Source organism: Protopterus annectens, chromosome 14.part0 (assembly GCF_019279795.1).
Source record: "Protopterus annectens isolate FY-2018-M chromosome 14.part0, PAN1.0, whole genome shotgun sequence".
Taxonomy (NCBI): Eukaryota; Metazoa; Chordata; order Ceratodontiformes; family Protopteridae; genus Protopterus; species Protopterus annectens.
In genome coordinates, this window is record NC_056748.1 from 595,009,468 (window position 1) to 595,024,596 (window position 15,129).

The following is a 15,129-nucleotide window of genomic DNA, read 5'->3' on the forward strand; positions in this document are numbered from 1 at the left end:
GGGTGAAAGGAGGGTTATGATGTAGTTGCTGGGTATAAATAAAACCGAAGGATGGAGGGTGAAGCATTTGCTCTTAGGTAGATAACAGATAAATCAAGAAGAGAGGGAGGAATCATATAGCTATGTCAAGGATAGAGAGAGTAAATTTACTGATTTATAACCTGGTTATAATGGTGGAAAATGTCTGAAGGAGATGGACAGAGTGGGAAAGTCAGAAAGAAACTGAATTGTAGAATGGGGATAAGAACAGGAATGACTTTTGGAGGAGTGATAGCAACTTGTACTGTGTAGAAGGTGGCTGAGTTGACATAGGAGAGGTAGAATAAGCTGAAAAAGGAAAATGGACCTTCCCAAATGAGGAGCAGGATCACACCCACATGTTTTGGGGGTTGGCATAATGGTTAACATCTTTGCCTTACATACATAGGGTACAGAGTTTGAGTATTACCCTGAGATGTTTGGCTAGGCTGAAAAAGGACCCCTGGTGTCATTAGTCTAGTAACAGCCTATGGAAAAAAAAGATAAGGGTTAGAGGATGGTAAGTTTCAATGATATTCTAGAGTTTAGGTACATGATGGGAGTAGGATATTGCTGCTGAGTTATTAGACTTAGCCATTAGTAAGAGTAGACTGGTTGAGTGAAGGTCTCCACCTGGAGAGTAGAGCTGCTGGCCATCCTTTACTGCTGGACATATTTCTATTGCATTTATAAGGTTGTGTCCAGTGATAATTCCTGTGTGTCTTAAATATTTGGGTAGCTCAAGACAGTTTAGTTGTTTCAAGGGCTGCGTAATGATGAGTTGCACAAGTAAGATAGGCAGCAGATTTCACTACTTCATTGAACAGGTAGAGATCTGTAAGTATAGGTGATACAGGTAGTTGGGATGGAAGGCAGGTAGATGCCAGTGTTTCTTTTGCATCGTCTGTCAGGTAGTGTTTGGTTAAATAGAGGGAGTTGAGTTTCTAGTGTGTGTGTGTGTGTGTGTGTGTGTGTGTGTATATTTAAATGGTTTGCATTATGTGTGTTCAAATTTGAGGTTGCTGTTAATTGTGACCCTCCAACATTTTATTTGAATTGAGTCTTCAATTTTTGCGTGGCTGGATGAGCTTATTCTGAAAGATTTTGTTTTCTTTTAGTTTTGATTAGCAGTGAAGAACATTACTTTAAATCATAAACAAAAAAAAACTTGATCTTCAACCTTTAACCACATTTCAGTAGCAGTGAAGAAAATTTGCATGATGGCCTGAAGTGCTGGTAGAGATGGGGCTGCACTTATAAAGGTTGCATGTTGTTTGAACTGTGCTAGTGAGGCGGGTGGCAGTGTGTAGTTTGTTTATAAAAATGCTGAATAAGATGTTGCTAATATTAATCTTTAATGGACAAGGACTTGCAGAAAGGATAATATTTGACTGCTTGCAGCCTGCCAGTCAGAAAGTTATGGAACCATGACCGACAGGATTGAGTGAAAGGACTGGTATTGCCCAGGGAAGAAAGTTCAGTAAAAATATACCAAGACAATGGTGTTAAAAGCAGTAGGACGGTGTGTGGTGGTTTGTCCAGCATTTATTTCTTTATTTTAAGATGACCAAAACGTCTTAGAATTTTTGGTGTTTATACTGGAAGCTGCTATATATATGTTTATCCATTTGATTACAATCCTTGGTGAGATTTGAGATGCCTAAATATATGAAATGTACTGTGTTTTCTTGCTTTTATGTCAGTCTTTCCAATCTTTGTCTCTTGGAAACAAGAGTTGTTTTTAGTCAGTTATGGAGCAGGGTTCAGTTTCATTCTGTTTGTACATGAGCTAGATTAACAATATTTATAAAGGTTTCATTAAAGTGTGTGATTATGACAAACTTTAATAGATTCCAGTTATACTGACTAAGTATTGATAAAGGTGTGTTAATTTTTGTTGTATTATGTACATAGTTATAAATTATGTTTTTGGGGTGAGTAACGTTATTTCCGGCAACATAAGTGGAAAAGTTGTAATTTTTTGAGTCTGGTAAATATCCAAATCTTTGAATTGTGCTTGGTTTGTTGGTAAGGTTCTAATCTAATGCTGAGCATCTGTCAATCATTTTAAATTAAGTCTATCGGTAAAGGTGCTGTGTAAAGCTGTACAAGTTAATTGATTCTGAGGGAGCGTCATTGTTGTTCAGCTACCAGTCTATCCAGTATAAAATAGTTTCTTGTTGAATATGGTGAGGCATGGGACTGAGGAGTGACAGGAGGAGTATCACATTATTAAATTTCAGGATCTGAAAGGGGTGGAGCTAGTTCTTACCAGTTTGTAGAAAATGGCAAAACAACCAGCATGCCCTTTTCCCTTTCAAGCCAGTTTATATTAAACCCAGGGTGTGTGTGTGTGGGGGGGGGGGGACCTTATTATCTAATATCTTTAAGAAGGTTTCAGTAGTAACTAGTGTATCACAGAAGTTAAGTAACAAGCTATGCATCAGTACCTTGGTTTTTGTTACATACATGGAAAGCTGATAGATTTGCTGTGAGCTGCAGAGGTGGAATCTATTCCAAGCTGATAAGTACACTTTTTGTAACTTAGTTAGCACTGTGCTATATTTCTACACTTGCCTATTATTTATAGTAGTGCTGTATTGTTTCTGTCTCTTGTTGTCTCCACTGTGTTTTTTTCTCAGGGTAGCTCAGAAGCTAGTTTCAGGGAGGGGGTTGTTGAACGAGCCCACATCCTAGCTGTTTGTCATTGCCTGAGGTGTATTTTCATTGCTGTAACTCCAATACAGATTGCATTTCAGTGAACTGTTGGAAAGCTGATAGATTTGTTGTGAGCCACAGAGTCGGAATGTATTCCAAACTGATAAGTAGACTTTTTACAACTTAATTTGCACTGTGCTGTATTTATACACTTGCCTATTATTTATAGTGGTGCTGTATTGTTTCTGTCTCCACTGTGTTTCTCCCACCCACCCCCATATTCTTGTGTTGCTGTTAATCTTGGTGGCTTTGAAACTGCCCGCCCCTCTTGTAAGTTTGTATTTGGATGATACTTCTGGGCCTATCTCATTTGCTCACTCAACTGAGGCAAGTGCAATCATATTCTGATTTCTGGCACTCTTACTGTGTTACAAAGAGAACATTTGAGAAGGACAACCCATGTAGCCTTTTAATCGTGCTGTGTTCCCTCCCTAAAAAAAAAATATATATATATATATATATATATATATATATATATATATATATATATATATTCAGCTGCTCTTACTGTAACTGTATTAGTTGCTGTACTGTAACTGTCTTAGTTGCTATTCTGCATGCTATCTGTTCAGTTGTTCTTACTCTGCACTTATTACTGCTTGTTAGTAGCCTTCTAATTTAATCCCTTCTGCACTTGTTTTTTAGACATTTGTTAATTTAATTGCATTTAATTAAGCTCTATTTGCTGTAATATTGATACATGTGTGCTAGCTTGCACTGCATTTGAATTGTATTTACTGCTGTTTTAGCTGCTTTTCTGTAAAAGAAAAAAAAAATTCCTAGCTTGTTTCCTGCCTTTCCTGTAACTTGTCTAGTCCAGATACAGACTTGCTGTATCCAGGTCTGTTTGTAAGCTTCTGAGCCCTCCAAGCCTTTCTCTGTTGGAGGGAAGCCTTCAAGCTTATCAGTGGGAGTGAGGATACAAACTGGAAGTCGACCACCACAATAAATGGATAAAATGTATTTATTGTGTGTGACAGATAAAAGCTTTTATCGCAGTGCCAAGACTTCTTTCTCAGATCCTTACAAACATTCTTAAAAAAAATATAATATATATACAATTTTAAAGTGATCAATGTTTAATTAATCTAAACCTAACCATGTGATTAATTCAATCATTCAATTAAAACCAAGCACTGTAAGTACTGTTGCTCATGTTGCAGAGTAGATAGAGATAAAATAAATAAATAAAACCAAACAAAACCAACAAAGCTCAAACAAAACAATGACTTAGTTGAAATAAATATATGTTTTAAAAAACTCTGTGTCCAATATATAAGAAGATATGATGAATGTAATGCAAAACCTGAGAGGTAGATAATAGAAAATAAAAATAAAAATCAGTGGGAGTGGTAAGCACTAGGTAGCCTATCTCCCACAGGAGAAGAGGTTTCTGGCCCAGAAATTATAGTTTATTGGCCGTTTGGGAAGCTCTTCCATCTCTTTCAACCTTCTGATTCAAAAGCCTGTGTTTGCGTTTGTTTCCTGCCTTTCCTGTTACTAGTCTAGTCCAGGTACAGATTTGCTGTATCCAGGACTCTTAGTAAGCTTCTGAGCCCCCCAAGCCTTTCTGTGTTGGAGGGAAGCCTACTAGCTTATCAGTGGGAGTGGTAAGCATTAGGTAGCCTATCTACCACAATTCTGTGATGGAGGAAAGCCTCCTAGCTTATCAGTGGGAGTGATAAGCACTAGGTAGCCTATCTACCACAGGAGGAGTGGTTCTGACCCAGAAATTGTAGTTTATTGGCTGTTTGGGCAGTTTTTCCATCTCTCAACTTTCTGGTTTTAAAGCCCATGTTTGCACTTGATCCCCACCTTTCCCGCAACTAGTCTAGTCCAGGTACAGATCTGCTGTATCCAGGACTGTTTATCAGCTTCTGAGCCCCCCAAGCCTTTGTGTTGGAGTGGAGCCTTCTAGCTTATCAGTGGGAGTGGTAAGTACTAGGTAGCCTGTCTACCACAAGAGGAGTGGTTCTTGGCCCAGGAATTATAGTTTATTGATCATTTGGGAAGTCGTCCATCTCTTTCAACTTTCTGGTTTAAAAGACAACATCTGCACTTGTTTCCCATCTTTCCTGCAACTAACTTACTGGAAATCACTAGAAAGCTGTAAACTGATACAAGCCTTCTAGCTTAAAAGAGAGACTTCGGAGTGATTGACTATCAGTTTTCTGTATTTTCTTGCTGTACTTAACTGTCTTCCGCCTAAACGCTGATTTTCCAGCACTTATTGTGATTTAAAAGCTTGTTTTTTTTTCACATATTGTACTTATTTGACTGTCTGCACTTTAAAAAAGTATTTTGTTTAAATAAATTGTTTTACTGTTGTAGGCTACACACTAAAGTACGATAGCCTTTTCAGATCACTTGTAGTCGTTTAAAGCTGTTTTAAGTGTACTTTTTTACTGTTTTTCCTTATCTTTTCAAAAAAAAAAAAGTTTTTCTTGTTTCCCGCCTTTCTAAGCTAGTATAGTCCATTTTTCAGGCTAGTGCTGAATTCAGGGCTGTGTTTCAAGTTTCTGAGTTGCCCATACCTTACTTGGATAGAGGGAAGTTTCTCTGTTCACCTGTGAGAGAGGGGAACTTTGAGCAGCCATTTGTCCCTGGAGGAGTGGTTCCAGCCCAGAAGTTAGTAGTTTAAAAAATGCGTTTGCATGGTTTTGTGTGCCAGGCAGCACTGGTTAGCTAGGGCTAAATTATTCCCAGCTCCACTAAGTCTCCTCTTCAGTTTTTCACTTGAAACTAGTCTAACTTTCAACCTAAGCACTCAAAAAGCATCCTGCAGTCCAGCACTTGCTCAGACTTAATAGCAAGCATTAATATACCCCGACACTTGATTGCCCAGCAGGGCAAGGCTCTTTATCCACCCCTCACCTACCAAGCGACTAAGCAGCTCATCCTACTACTCAGGCATGACCAAAGGGCAACTTCAGGTGTACACTCCAGTCCAGCTGGTGAACCTGGGTATCCTGAGGCAATGTTACAACTGCTTCATGTACACAGACAGCCCTCTCCTCCTATCACAAAACACTAACATATGTGAGAGATGCAATTATACAGCCAAACTGGAGGCTAAGGTCTCTCCACCCAAGACTGGAACAGGCAGTTATGAGGAGAAGGTTAACACTTGCACCACACCTCCAGCCTCACACAGACCTACCAAACGAGCACTGGCAAAAAATACACATAAATACACAAAATCATACTCGGAGGCTCTAAATAAAAAAACTGCATAAGCATTAGAGAGCTCCATAGCAGACACCCAAAAAACCCGCACCTCCCATCACAAACCAGACAACACATAAAACACAAAATCAATGTGCTGCACAATCACAGCCCTTAAGATGAAATAACATACCTAACACACCAGTAATAGGTGACTCTATAGTCAGGCACACTGATGCCCCACTCACTAGGCTGGACAAGGAGAAGGTTACTGTTAGCTGCCTGTCGGGAGCCAGAATCTGCTACATAACACAAGCACTCAGGTCACTCCAGAACAAGTACAAATATGACTCTGTCATTGTTCATGTTGGTGTGAATGACCTGAGACGTACCTCCCTGGACTACATAAAGAGATATGGAAGAGCTCTCTGATCATGTAGCCCAGGTGGGTATGACCCTGACGAGCATCCTGCCCTCATCAAGATGATACCTCAGTATAAAGAAAAAAATGATCAATTTCAACAATTGGCTAAGCTTCTGGTGTCATTCAAAGGTGATCCAGTGTCTGTCAGCCTGGGATGACATGCTCGACAAGACACGTTGCTTCGCAAGAGATGGCTTGCATCTGTCACCCCTTGGTTTCAAATAATGGCCAAGGCTCTTGCTGCCCCCATAGTGCCTTTTTTAGGCAAGGCTCAAAATTCAAACTCACCTCCGTAAACAGCACAATTAAAAAAATGAAGGTTACGCTACTCAACGCCAGGAGTTTAAATCTCAAAATGCATGCACTCGAAGCACTCCTAAGTATGGAGGACATAGACATCTGTGCAGTAACTGAAACCTGGTTCAAGGCTGCAGAAAGCACACCAGCACTACTGGGCTACAACTCCTACCACACATTTCGACCACAGAACATGAACAAAAACACAAAAGGAGGGGGTGTATCCATATTCATCAAGGATTCCCGCACATCCAGGTTAGTGGTGCAGCATGATACCTCTGACATCATCCATGCACAACTAACTTCAGGCAAATCTGCACTGTAAATTGTGGCCTGCTACAGATCACCCTCCATGACCCAGATACCACCACTCCACCTTTCTGGAGACACTGGAAAACATGAAGGTCCTACTGAACACCCTGATATTGGGCGATTTTAATTACCCTACCATAAACTGGGAAAACTACTTGAGTACAAACTCCCAGGCTCAGCGCTTCCTGGAATTTATCAACTCAAATTCCCTGCATCAGCTGGTAAACTCCCCTACCAGAGGCCACAACATATTGGACCTGATCATCACCAACATGGGCGACAGGTGTTCTACACTGGAGGTCAACCTGTCACTGGTTAGATCAGATCATAAACTAATCACTCTGGATGTCCACACCCCCAACCAGAGAAACCACAGTGAAAAACTTTTCTAAAGCAAACTTCACCTTACTTAAGGCAGAGGTGGTAAGTTTCACAGCCCCCACGCTAAAGGATAACACTGCCCAATATGCAGAATCCTTTACCATTGCACTCTATGAGCACCTACAAGGATGCATGGATCGTGCCATCCCTAGCCAAACCAAGACTCACTCCCCTAAGAGAAGGAAACCAGTCTGGTGGACCCCTGCCATAAACAGGTTATACAATAAAAGGAGGAAACTAGTTCAGAAAAAAAGCAAATCCCAAGAAGGAAAGACATCCCTGATCAGTTTCAGTAAGAAACTAAGGTCCCTCATAAAATCATCCAAAGCTAACTTTGAAAGAAAAATAACCAAGGATTCAAAAGATAAACACAAAGCCTTCTTTAGCTATGTCAAGAATCTAAGTGGCAACTCGCAGATATGCTCTGAGCTAGTGCAAAATAGCACAAAATATACCGAACCTACTGATATTGCCAACATCCTGGCAGATAGATTCAGTGCAAACCTCACCTCCCTCTCACCTTCAAAAGGGCCCACAACAATACCAGAAAAGTGTATTGTCCCAGGAATCACAAAAGCACAGGTGAAAACAGCCCTTTCAAAAGCCAAAAACACAGCATCAGTGGGGCCAGATGGTGTCCCAGGCTGCATCTTGCACAAACTACAGAACAAACTAACTCCCCACCTAAACTCGCTGTTCAACCTCAGCCTATCCACAGGCTACGTGCCCATAGAATAGCACACAGCAACGGTTATTCTGCTCCTCAAAGGAGGGGCCACAACTGACCCTGGTAACTATCACCCTATAAGCCTGACTAGCCTGGTCTGCAAGGCTATGGAGCACATCAACATGGAACTCATTAACAAAGACATTGGGAACCTCCAAACACTTGACTCAACCCAGTTCGGCTTTAAGGGCAGATCATGCCTACTAAACCTGATTGACTTCTTTGAGACAGTCACCAAGGCCATATACGAGGGAAAGGTGGTTCACACAGCCTACCTTGATCTCGCCAATGCGTTCGACACCATTCCTCACTCGGGTATTATAGAAAAACTCACCAGCCTGAACATAAACCCCTATATCACAAGATGGGTTGCCAACTGGCTTACAGACAGAACTCACACGGTAAGAATAGCAGGCTCCAGATCCTACACTAAACCAGTCACAAGTGGTGTCCCACAAGGCTCAGTCCTGGGACCCCTACTGTTCAGCATATACTTCTCAGAAGTACAGGCAAACACAGGAGGATTATGGCTAACCAAGTTCGCCAATGACTGCAAACTGGGAGCCATAATTGACTTTCCAGCTGACACGGACATCCTTCAAAAAGGCCTTACTGAGACAGACACCTGGTGTCAAAGTCATGGACTCAAGCTAAATGCCAAAAAATGCATAGTCATCCCATTTGGGAAAAATAAAACACTCACAAATTACACAAATTACCACATAGGCGGCAGCCGCCTTAATACAGAAGAGGTAATAAGAGATCTGGGGACCCATGTAGATAGTAATCTCTCCTTTGACAAGCATATTGCCAAAGTAGTTAGGAAATCCTTCTATGTGGCCCATCTAATTACTAAAGGGTTCGCATCTAGAAATAAAAAGGTTATAGTGCCTCCTCTACCCATCACTCATCAGACCCATCATAGAGTACAATGCCACATTTGGAATGTACCTCACAAGACACTTCCAACAGCTGGAAAGGCCACAAAAGCACCTCACCAAGAGGATTACTGGCCTCAAACATATGTCCTATGCAGCCCGACTGAAAAAACTCCGGATGTACTCAGTGGCATATTGCTTACACAGAGGTAATCTCTGCCTGACTTACAAAGCCATGTCCAACTCAGAATTGATGGACATGCGCCACCTAAAAAAAATCCAAGTCACTGCGAGACACACTCTCTAGTGAGGTAACCCTCGCCACAACAATAAATAGAACAAGCTGGAGGGATAGATTCCTGTCACAGAGACTCCCCATGCTTTGGAATAAAATTCCTAACTACATTAGGCAGAGCCCTTCACTAACACTCTTCAAGAGAAACCTTGACGAGTGGATGGGTAACAGAAAATACACCCCTGGGATCACTTCATTAGCTTTGCTTGATGGAAGCTCAGTTAATTAATCAATGGGGTGGCGAAAGCCGACACACTCTGGCTAGGCTTATAAATGCACTCAGGCAGATAGCCTAGTACCCATCTATGAACCTATGCACCTAAGTTCATGGTTTTTAGTGGCAGTTTGCATTCAGAAGAAGACAGGGAAGTAGATCTACAAGTATTTGTAGTTATGTTAACTGGGTTGCTGTTTAGTAGGGCCAAGGTTAATGTGAATGTTCCTGCAGAATTTCTGGGTGCAATTATTGTGTACAAAAATGTAGACATTTCAGCTTAGCTCTTACTGTAATTTTAGTTTGCAAGGACTTTAACTTTTATATATTGGTAGTTGTAAAGGTCAGAGAAAGTAGAATGGAAGAGGTGATATGCTGGGGATCAGGGTCGATCTTTATGTCTTTTTAATGTGAAATTATCTTGAGTGAGGTATCTTTCTCCATTTTCACACCTTTGTGACTTGTATAAAAGGCACCAGTTCGAAAAGTCCATCTGCTGTGTCTGGTAAAAGTGTTTTGTAGATTCTTAGTTGTGCTATTCTTTTTAAATGTGTGTGTGTGTGTGTGTGTGTGTGTGTGTGTATATACATATATATATATATATATATATATATATATATATATATATATATATATATATATATATATATATATATATATATATAATTTTGTTGTTCTGCACTCTTGTGTAATAGTTTACAAGTTTATATTGTAATTTTTTTAAACTAAGATATAGCTAGTCTATGCAAGTTTTGCTTTGTGTGTTTTCTTGTTTGACTTTCTTAGCTGGTCTTCGTGGCAGACTTTCATAAGGGGCATATATGATGGTGTGTACTATATTTGTTTATTCTCTGACACGATTTACCTTTATTTATTGTCATTGGACAGTAACGGACTGTAGTGGGAAATTGCTGCAGACAGAGTTAAGATCTTTTTTTTTTCCTTTCCTTTAAATTACTGATATGTAATCCTAAAAGTTAATACATACATACATACAAGGGACCAGAAAGTGTGGGGCCTTCAACAGCCTGCATGAGCTTGCCCACCCCAATAAGCTACTTGTTTATTTCATTATGCATTTTTCATGAAATATTGTGTCAATATAATTTTTTGACCAAATGTGGTTTGATATTGTCCTTTCACTGAATGCCATTCTATTTACATGGTCACGCAATTTCTCATGTAATGCATGCATACCAAATTGCAATTTATGTAAACTATTCACCTAATGTCATCTGCTTGGGATATGGTAGGACACTGGAACAGGGTAAAAGCACAAGCCAAACCAAAAACTCCTTACTGCAGCAAAAGGAAGGTCCCAGCAGCCAAGCACAAGCCCACAAAAAGCCAAGGTGTAGTTAGTAGCCAAGTCCACAATACGAACACTTCTTTATTTAAAAACAGCAAACAGCAAAAATAATGTAAAACGCTTTTCGTCTCACTGGTAGTGAGACTTCCTCAGACAAAGTTTCAACTGTAAAGCAACTCTTTAAATACCCTACCCAATGTCTAATTAACACTCCTTCAATTAATTCATTGAATTAATACCAACCATTTCAGTGTGATAGCTTTGCAATTCAGTGTCAAACAGTACTGCAATCCTGTTTACAGTCACATTTCCAAATGCAATGCTTCAGTCAATAATCTCAACGTTCCGGACTTTACTACAATAGCTTTAAACCTAAGGTTCTAACAAACCTTCACTAAAACATTAAATCCATATTCAATTTAGTATAATTTCAAACCTTTACGGCTAGCTGGAAACATAACTAGTTAAATGCAGTCCGTTACAACTGATACATTCACAAACTGAAATAAAACAGTTGATGTTACCTGTCTGTCCATATTCAGGTAGTAACCAACATTCTTTTGATAATTACAGTATCCAAATTGGAAAAATATTTGTTGTCCTTTAGTCAAAAAGAGTAGTTGAACTGTTTCTATCATTGTTGACTAATTGTCACAATTCACCTCCACCTTGTCAGTTATGAGTATACGTAACAGCACTATGTAGTGGAGTCTGCTTTTAAAGTAACAGTACTGTACTTAATAAGCTCCACCGTAACCTATTCCACACGAACACCCAAAGCCTGGATAGCGGCATGGTCAATTAAACCCGTAGCAGTTGGGTGTTCTAAAGTGTTTCACACTTTAAAATAAAATCCTATGCCAATGTTAAAAACTCAAACTTCCAAATATATTAAAAATGTTAAAAATGTACATAAAGACCCCTTCAACTACACATAAACATGTGAGTGCACATAAGTAAATATGTCCTACAGATGTTAAAAATTAACAGTTTCAGTTTAACCACAGTGATATAGAAAATGTTCAAAAATGTCAAGAAATAATATAAATATGTTTGCTGAATAAATGTATTGGACCTAGTCCGCAATCCCTAAGGAAGGTGCCCCCCCCCTCAGCTATTGATCTCCGTCATCTTGCTAGACTTTTCAGTTTTAATATATATTTGATTGAATAATGTTCATTCAGTCCTGGGTACTTAACAGGCTCTGGTCTGTATTTGCCACATTAATTCTAATTTTTCCAACATCAAAGAACTAGGACCTCCTCTCATCTCCTCCACCTTAATTGAGTCTATAGCTCTTAATTTAATTGAATGTGTAGGACAGTCTAGGGTATGTTTAGCAATTGCGCTGTCCTGTTTCAAGGCTAGGGTGCTGTAAAGATGTTCATACACCCTTTCCTTAAATTTCCTGTCTGTTTTCCCTATGTAGAAAACAGAGCAATTCTGGCAGCACACCAGATAAACCACACCTTTTGTATTACAATCAAATCTCTGTGGGGTCATATAATCCACCCCTCTGATGTTGAATCTTTCTCCTATGTCCATGTATGGACAATATGTACATCTACCACATTTGGTCATAACTACTTTTACTATCCTTTGCCTATTTTCTTTCTTTTTTGATAATAAACACTTAAGGTTGTTATCCCTTCTAAACACTACTTTAGGGGGGTCTTTCAGTTTACAGGTCAATACAGCATCTGATCTAATAATCTCCCAGCTTTTGTAGATGATCTCTCTGATGTTATAACCATCCAAGCCGAACTTCGTAATTAGGTTGACCCCAACCAAAGAAGCGTTTTCTGTGATTTTATCACTAATTTGGGAGTCCTGTTGACCTAATTCCTGTATGTCAAACATGATGGGCTGGTAAAGGCCTCTCGATCTTTTCCCTTTTACCTCCTCGGTTAGTTCCCTATCAGTTGGGTGGGATATCCTCTTTTGGAAAACATGTTTCCTAACCTATCAAATTCTCATGAAAAATCATCTTCCCTAGTCACCATGCGGACAGCCCTGATTAATTGTCCTTTTACTACAGACCACCTTTGGATCAAAGGGTGGCAGCTAGTAAAATGAAGGAAGGCATTAGAATATGTGTCTTTTCTATAGATGTTTGCAAAATAGCTGTTTTTATGTAAGTCCTTACTCAATAAGACATCCAGATAGGCAATGTTAGTTTCATTATATGTGAAAGTAAATTTTAAAAATGAAGTTGTATTATTAAAGCAGGACACTAGATTTTCCGCCTCTTTCACTTTCCCATCTATCAGTATAAAAATGTCCAGGTACCTAGTATAAAATTGGATTTTATTTATAATATTAGGTACCTTGAACACAAATTCCCCCTCCCAATATGCCATGATCAGATTAGCAAAGCTAGCCCCGCATGGTGACCCCATGACTATGCCTGTTGTTTGGGCATAGAATTTTCCACCAAATGTAATGTAGTTGTTTGATAAAACCAGTTCTACCATTTCTGCCAAGAGACTAATTTCATCATTAGATGTTCCTAGCTCATGTAGTAGCAATTTAAGCCATTCAATCCCTTCCACATGTGGGATAGATGTGTAAAGATCCTTCACGTCAATTGTCAAGAAGTTCAGATTATGTCTGAACTTCAACTTTTGGATGTTAGCTAAAAATTACCAGGAATCTTTACAAACCTGTGGCTGTGACGTTACATATTTTTTCAACTGAAAGCCTATGTATTTTGCACAAGCGTATGTTATACTTCCCCTAGCATCCATTAAAGGTCTCATTGGGGGATCATGCATGCATTTATGGATTTTGGGGATCCCAAATAGGATCGAAATTCTGGGGGCTGGCATGCTAATATAATTATAAATGTCTACATCGATTCTGGCCTCTATAAACAGTTCTTCTATTAGTGACCGAATCCTCCCATAGGCCATGTTCAGTTCGTTACGTGACACTTCTCTATAGGCGTCTGTTCGTATAATTTTCTCCATTCTTGATTGATGATCATTGTTATTCATTATAACTAGCCCTCCACCCTTGTCCAGCTGCATCACCCTAACTTGTCCTTCCTATAAAAACCTAAGTGCCTGCCATTCCACTTTTGTTGTATTATTGTGCCTGTCTGTACCTCTTCTTTGAATATCAATCAAATTATACAGGTCTAATTCACACATTTGTTCATACAGTAACAAAGTAGGGTGAATTTCTGGACAAAATGTGCTAGGTGTATAGAATGGGTTATTTACATTGTTCTCTTGGCCAAACAAAATTTGAAAATTCAGTTTCCTGATAAATAACTTCAACTCAATAACTGAATCAACAATGTTGGCTTTAGACGTAGGAGCAAATGTCTGGCCTTTAGCAAGAAGGTCTGCCAGTACTGAATCTACGGTTAAGCATGAGAAGTTGAAAATTTTAAAGTCACCTTGAGAATTTGTCACCTCACAATTCAGGGAAGGTGATTCCATTGTTTGGGATACTGTTGTTGCCTCCACACTGGGTTGTAGGTCACTTGGGGGAGACCCTGCCTCAGGTTGTAAATTGATGCTTGCCTTCGAAAATTTGCATTACCAAGATTATTCGTGCCTTGGTAGTTATTACCCCTGTATTTGTTTTTGGATGCCTTTTTGGCCTCCTGATTACTGTGTTGCCCTTCTGGTTGCACTTGAGGGTATTCTGTCCTTCTCTGTGGCCCCCGTTCATCTTCTGGTTGCCCTACCCCTGCTGTATTTTGAGACATTGGAGGTTTTGGGTTAGCCACCCCTAAATTATATGCCTCCCTGTCTTTCTAATTTCTTCATTTTAGTTGCTTTTAATTTGGCCATATATTGATCAATACTGACAAAACACCTCTCATAGTCATATTTGTATCACACAAAATCTGTGTCTTTTTTATGCTCTCATCCAGAGGGACAATTTCCTTTAATAAGGAGTCAGCTGCCAGTTGGTAGTGTTTTATCATAACCTCCAGGAGTTCAGTTCCATATCTATTAAAAAGTTTAATCAAATCTTTGTGAAATGGTGACTCATCAACTAGTCCAGTTGGGTACTGCCATGATCTTAGTCCTTTAGGGGCAATCCCCTCCCCGATACATTCTTTAAAGTACGCTATTTCTAATTGGCTTTTTTTGTATTTCACCATTTTGTTGTCCAAAAGTTTTAGATTTTCTCCTATATTCACTCCATTAGCCGGAGACCCTTCAGCCGAAGCTTCCATGTGGCCACTGGTCAAAGCTGGTTGTAATAAAGGTACTTCTTGAACTCAGCCATCCAAATCTCGGACCAAAGCTCCCATAAGCTCCAAGGGTTGATCCTGTGTTTCTGCTGTGGTTTCTTGGTTGACTCTAACCCCCTCGGTGTTATCTGGACTCCCATATGTGCTTAAGTTCATCAATGCATTAGTTGGGGAGTCC

General features: G+C 39.6%; 1 protein-coding gene across 1 annotated transcript in view; it reads left to right on the forward strand.

Moving 5' to 3' along the window:
• TCERG1L (transcription elongation regulator 1 like) overlaps positions 1–15,129 on the forward strand; it is a 2,969,407-nt gene that overhangs the window by 2,480,096 nt on the left and 474,182 nt on the right. The window lies entirely within an intron of this gene.